The following is a 7692-nucleotide window of genomic DNA, read 5'->3' on the forward strand; positions in this document are numbered from 1 at the left end:
TAGCATGAATCAAGGCTCTAACTGTATCGGCTGAGAGAGAACCTGAGCCAACCTGTTGAATCTAGTCTAACATGCTCTCTGCTCGACCATACCTCTCAATGGAAATATCCCTCTCATGTTTGGCGGTATCCCTCTTGAGAGTGAGTGCCTAAACCTGAATTGTGAGTTGTGCAATATGTGCTCTTAGCTGACCCATTTCATCCTGATCATGAGCCTCTACCATATCCTGCATTAGTTCATCTCCCCCTGCCACCTGCCCCTCTCCTATGTCACCACCTGCTGGAGCCTGTACCTTTACAACTCTAGTAATCATGTGCCTAATCAGTGGCACAGTGTCCTCAGGATCCTCCTCAGACTCCTCATCAAATCCCTCGTGTGTTGTCAGTACATCTGGATCAAGAGAAATCTGAACAAAGTCAATCGGTACACCTCTCCCTCTATCCACCCCAGTCCCTCTGCCTCTATTTGCTCCTGGTAGTGGTAATCCTCTAGCCAATCCACCCCTTCCTACATCTCTGCCTGTATCTTTGCCTGCCACAGGAAGTGGTGGTACTCCTCTCCCAATCCATCCAAAAGCTCCTCCTCGGACTCTGGCTCGTCCTCCTCTCCTCCCTCCTCGGTCATCATCTCCCTCATCTCCATCCCTGCCTTCTCCCCGAGTTGTTCTCTCTCACCTTCGTCTCCTCCTCATCCCTATAGGGTCATCAGAGTCCTCATCCTCATCCCCTGAGCTTGGTGGTGGATCTGAAGGATATGTAATGCATGGGAATGGGTGAGTTGCTAAGTAGCATACATACTCCACATTAGTGTCAACATCCAATATATGTGGTCTTAGCTCATATGGAATGAGTGGCATGACAATGAAATTTTCATGTTCTACATAAAACAAAAGAGAAGGCCCCCAATCTCGCCTGTCCTTGTATGATCAAGCATACAAGGAAACACCCTGCGACATACCCTATGGGCTGCCAAACTGTCTAAGAACTCTATGAATAAGCTACCTCTCAACAATAAATGGGGTACGACCAATCAAATACTTGCTCTGCATGATCACAAGTAATGACCAAGCATCATTAAACCATGGCTCACAACCACCATATGTTCGCCAAACAACTGAATCCATCGTATCTAACACCCATCTCTAGTACTCAAACTTACCCAGCTTGTGTTGGGTAATCATGCCACGGTATAGGTAAATATAGGGTTGACCATCTCCTTGAACTTGATCATGAACTGATCAAGTCATATCAATATGCTCCCAACACCATACCTGTAAGAGAGTGCAACTAGAAGACAAACTGGCTGCACCATCGTAAACAACCTGATGAAGATTATGATATAAATGAGGAAGCATGCAAAATCCCCAAGAAAATCTCATCCTATGCTGCATCATGCATTAAAGGATCCTACCCCAACCAACTACCAATACTCAAGATCTCCTATTTGGGATGAGAAACCCACCAACTAATATAGCTAAGACACAAGGGAGAGTGTCATAATGCATCAATATTTCCTCCTATCTGATCTCCAGACCATCAGTAGATTCATCACAAAAAATGGTCCTCAATGTTGTAGTCCCTCCCATCTCATGCTAGTCGTACTAGACGAGCTCACCAACAATCGGAATATGGAGAAGCCTATAAACATCCTCAAGGGTAACACTAATCTTGTCGGTTGGCAGATGAAAAGTGTTGTAGTCATTGTGTCACCTCTCTGCCAAAGCTGTCAATAATCCTGTATTCATCTCGATATCAGGGATGTACAGGAGATGTCATAAACCACACTGATCTATGTGTCTCAGATGTGTTGTGCTCAACTCAGGTACTAAGTGATGCATCGACGAGAGTTTCTCTTGACATTGGAGAACATCTAATTTCTCATGTTTGAATAGACAACTTGTCTAAGTCAATCATTTCCAATCAATTCATCTATCCTCTCAATCAGAGAATCATGATATCAATCTATGATCAAAATTGGTTTCCTAACCCATCAGCTCTTCATCAGAGACTAAATCAGCCTCTTACAGCTCCTATCCAATCTAAAACCATCAATCATGGTTATCTATCATCAAATACAATCAAAATCATCTATCTATATCAACATCAAATCAAAATCATCAAATTATCATCAACCAAATTGACTTAGACATGAAAAACATAAAAAATGCCCTAATATCAATACATGCATTGAATGCATAAACAAATGCTTGATCAAATCTATCAAAAGCACGAAACAGGGTAAATATGTAACCTGATTGCACAAATATGTGATCAAACAACACAAATGCATGATCATACTCAAATATGCGACTGAAATCAATGGATGTGTGACCAAATATAACATATGCGCAACCCAAATAGCAAAAGCGGGAAAACTGTAAACAAAAATGCAAAACTAGCAAATGCGTGAAAACATGATGCAGATGCGTGGAAACTCAATGCACCTACGTGAACAAAATAAATGCACTACCTAGCTACGTGTATGTGCTTGTAGACATCTAAAAATGGTCAACGCTTGCGGAGTCATTAACATTTGCGCATTGCCTTATTTTAGGGTTCTTGCGTAGCATTAACATTTCTTCTATGTTGCGCACTTGGTCTTTATCATTTGCGAGCATTGAGTCCTTCTTCTGCATTCTTCATTTTTCTCGCTTTCGAATTAGGTCTTGTCGATAGCAATTTTCAGTCATGATTTTGGTCGATCCTTGTCCTTGTCAATCTTGTCATTTTTGCGATTGATTCGTCATCAATCCTTGTCCTTGTCAATCTCGTCATTTTGCGATCGATTCGTCATCGATCCTTGTCCTTGTCAATCTTGTCATTTTGCGATCGATTCATCATCGATCCTTGTCCTTGTCAATCTTGTCATTTTGCGATCGATTCATCATCGATCCTTGTCCTTTTCAATCATGTCAATTTGGATCGATTAGTCATTGTTCCTCGTCAATTGGCGCCTATCAATTTGATCTCCTTGTCAATCTTGGTCAATTTGTCATTGATTTTTGTCAACCAATCTCAATCATTTATCAACATTGGTCCTTTGTCACTTAGAATCATGATCGAACCTACATTAATTTCTTGTTGTCTTGATCTAATTCCTTGTCCTCTTATTTTTAGGTTTTTATGATTTGTTCATTTAATCCTTTTCTTCTTCTTTGTGGGTTAAATAAATCTATTTATTTAGTCCTAGGTCTCTTTCATGAATTAATTAATGGATGAAAACCTATTAATTAATTCACCTAATTTCTATTTCATCTTTTTCCTCAATTTTTCTAATTTCTAATTTCTATTTCTATTTCAATCTTGTCATAATTTATCATGCATTTTGCATACCAACTTGCCATAGTTTGTCATACTCCTTGCATAGAAAATTGTCATTTGTCATAATGTTGCCATTCTTGATTTGAATTTCCTTTCAAATCTCTTCATGCTAATCTTGTCATCTCTCCAATTTGTCTATAAATTGGATGAGTTTCTTCAATCAAGAAATCAATCGATCAATCAATCAATCACACTTTCGAGTAGCCTTATGCTGCAAATTTCATCTCTCAACAACTTGCTTTCTACTTGCATTTTGCACTTGTAGGTGAGATCAACATCAAATTTGAAGGTGAAAGAAGAACAATGGAGCCACATGAAGGAGATATCTACGTCGGTTTGCTTCAATTTCATGCAATTTGAATATCTTGTCTTTATGTCTTCATTGATTGGATTAGGATTGCTTTCATTGCAGTTTTAGGTTTTGTGATTGGCCTAATTTGTATTGTTTTGATGTTTTCCCAATTTCCTGATCTACAACGCTAAAACACCAAACAAAAGCATTAAAAAAGGGGGTTTCGTGGCAAAAAATTCAGAAATTTCAAACTAACCTAAATCATGTGAAAATCACAGGAAAAAGTGTATGACAAGACAAAATAGGGATACAAACCGGAGGTTCATACTCTACGGATCGTTGATACCTCCAAACTCTCTCGAATCGATGTTGCCCATAAGGGACCACCATCCTGCCAGCTTAGCACTCCAAGTCAGCTCTCCTCAAATCTCTCCAAAAGACAAATGGCAAATGAAGTGAAAATGGACCCAAGGTGAATTATATAATTACCTTTTTGATTTATTGGAAGGGTAATTAAGTTTTATAAAAAGAGGAGTGGTAGGTTTATTTTTTTCAAAATAAATTTATTTGTAAGGGTTTTAAACCAAATCTTTTGATAATTTTATCGTGAGATTCATCGCTCAACCCAAATATTTTCAACATTTCACAATCAATCTCTCGAGGGGGCATGCAGTTGGCATTTCATCACTGACAGGGGCAATATCGAAACTTGATTTTAATCTATAAAATAATATTGTTCCAACAATATTTCAAAGAGGCAAAATGTATACACTCAAAATTGGCTATGAATAATTAAATAAATATTTATTATTTAATTAATGTTAATTTCCTCTATTAAATATTAAATAAATAAATTGACAAGTTGAATTATTTAATTCATTTTAATGTTTATTTTTATATTAAATATTTAAATTGAAGTTTAATTAATTAAATTTTTTTAGTCATTCTTCTAATTCAATCTTATTAAATATCTAATATTTATCATCCCTTATCCAATTCTTCTAAAGTCTCCATTAATTAAATAATTATACAATTATTTAATCTCCAAATCCAACTCATCTCGTCTCCACATCACTTCCTCTTTTGCCAAGTCATCAATTATGTGGCTAAAGATATTAATATCTTTAAATATTAATTGATCACTTATCTTCAACTTCCAATTCATAAATAAAAGAATGTGTACGTACACACATTTCTCAACTAGTTCTATAATTCCTCCACCATCCCTAAATCTTGGGACGGAGTTGAGTCCACTTGTCTCAACATCCCTAAATATTCTCCAACCATCCTATATTCACTCAAGTCTTCAACTCCAGACAAGGTTATCCTTCTGACACATGGCTTCTCCTTCCACATTTTCCTCCATCCTATAAGTGTAGGAGGAACATATTCCTCCTTTTTCTCTCACATTCCAACCAATCTCTTCATAACCATCAATCTTGGAAGATTTAATCTAAACTGTTGATCTCTGTCATATGGGATTTTTGCTCGTGAAAATCTATAAAAGGCATTTCCTAAGCATTTTAGAGCTAGTAGTCATCTAATAGATATCTTACATACATGAGTTTTTAGCTTATCATTTTCATATAGCTTTTGCATAATCATTTAGCTTTTATCAACATCTAGTTATCAGTCTGTTCATCATTGTCATCTTGGAAGCAACCACAATGCATGTCTGAGAGAAAAACATATGCAACCAAGTTCAAATGGTGATAGGACACAATGAGACAACATGATAGAGGTATAAGCTTTCAAGTTTTGTACTCCTTTATTTGTTTCATTGGTTAAATTTGGAGTTTTCCTGTAGCTTTTATCTTTATTATTGTTGAAAACTAACAAGTTGAAGGTATATTCTAATGTGAAATTCCAAGTTGACACAGTAATGTCACAATTAGATTAGATGCAGAAACAATTGATAAGATCTTAAAGTTCTCGTAGCCCCTGTGTATGCAGACATTACTATTAAAAGCACTCCAGCTTATTATAACTAGAGAAGGTTAGACTACATTAGACACATTAACTCTAAATGGCTCAAGACTCCCAGGACCTATTTCTCAAGATGGCCCAAGTTGTATAGGTCTGACTTCATTGAAGAAGTTGATGATATGATCACGCTTCTCAACAGAATAATGGGTTTAAGATACTCTCATGTGTTTGAGATCTGGATGTACAAGTACATTGTAATTATGAGAAAAGGGCAAATCTCATATTTTCTGGGGAGAAATAATTAGTGACAACCTGTGCAAGTAGCTATCACAAGTCCCAACCACCCTCACCTTCTACATGAATTCATACTTAGTGTAAGTAGCGGCGTCACTTAGACAGTTTCCTGGTCTTTCTACTAAAGGTCACAAATCGTTGGTTCTATTATGGAGGTATTATAAACAACTCACTCTGAGGCCTAATAGAATTCATTATAGAAGGGTGCAGGATGCCTTCTTTGGCCATTTCTTGTGCCTATTTGATAAGACAATAAAGAACAAGAGAGTATTTGAGGCAGCATGGAGGAAGGAAAATGAATACGAATGTTTATTCTTGTAGTTTTCAACTTTAGCCTACATGAGAGTTGGATGTTTTGAAGGACAACCATACATGTTACCCCGATATCTCGCTGGCAAGATCATTCTGATGGAATTGGTCAGACAACTAAAGGTAGTTCATTCAAATCAGTTAGATAATCGTAAGCTAGGTATCAATATTCCACTCACAATCCATTGCAGATTGGTCAGTATTCTTTGACCACCTCAGCAGGAGCCAAGGCAATGGAAACTAAACTTCAAGAAATCAAGTTGAGGAAGTTCAAAGAGGAAAGATTTTGATTATCAAGGGATGAAGGACAAAATCAAGAGGGTTGTTACTCATGTGCATCGCCTCGAGGATGTGTGGGTTGATCTTCACACTAAAGAAGATATTAGGAGAATGGATTACAGTAGGCTCATTCTGGAATAGATTGTAGATCTAGATTTAACCAAGATTCAAAAAGGAATGGCCGATGACGTGTTGGCATTTGATGCTCCGGTGAAGATTGGTGATGCTCGATAAATGCAGATTCTTAGGAGTTGTCATTGATCGCAAGTCAGTCAGTTGTCTTGATCTGGTATGAAGATTTGGCTAACCAATGATTTGGAGTATGTATTTTGTAATCAGTCTACCCGATAACACTTTGTTTACAGTTCCCGAGGTTGATCTCACTTTCGGTGAAGTAGATTTTGTGTTTGGTGATCAATATTGATTGGTAAAGTATCTGGAGATAATACTCATGATAATTAACCCTTCGGTATTGATTATAGCATGTGATTGAAGATCTGGTATCTGGTAGAACAACCAATCAGGTTATTCTTCATAATTGTTGATTTAGCGTGTATCTGAATTCTCTCAATTAATTATGGTAATTCTGGTGCTTGATAATGTGTTCGAGGTGATTGGCAAGACCTATAGGAAGTGTGTGATCGTGTGTTTTAGGTCCGATGCAAAGTTTTGATAAGGACTGAAGCCGACTTGCAGCTACACATTTCATATTTTTTTAATCACATGAAGCCGACATGAAGGAAATTGATTTTAGTGTATGGGGATATATAAGATCAATTTGGTTGATGATTTTTGGGTATGATGATGTGAAAAACCTTTTTGTAGCATTTGAGCATAGTTTCACTTGCATATTTTTTTTATCTTAGTTGATCTGGTGAGAAGAACAAAGCAGAGCAGAGAAGACAAGCAGATTAGTGACAACAAATCATTTGCACTTAATCAGAACTGATTCTTAGCATATTCAAATGCTATTTACCAGTTCATTTCTCATTGTAATCTTTTGTAAATAGTTGTAAGGTAGTGTGCCTTCCTCCGGGGTTGTAGCCCTATTTTTGTATTGAGCAGTGAGCTCTAGGTAGTGTGCCTAAATGCATGTGCACTCCCCTTTTGTAATATTGTTTTGCTACTAGCCATAGTGGAATAATATCGTGGGTTCAAATCCCGCCGTGGTTTTCCCATTTGGATTTCCATGTAAAAAACTTGGTGTTATGATTTTGTGGTTGGTTGTTTTGTGTTTCTACATTTCGGTTTCATGCTCATGCTTATGGTGGT

The sequence above is a fragment of the Cryptomeria japonica genome, chromosome 6 (assembly GCF_030272615.1).
Source record: "Cryptomeria japonica chromosome 6, Sugi_1.0, whole genome shotgun sequence".
NCBI classification, from domain to species: Eukaryota; Viridiplantae; Streptophyta; class Pinopsida; order Cupressales; family Cupressaceae; genus Cryptomeria; species Cryptomeria japonica.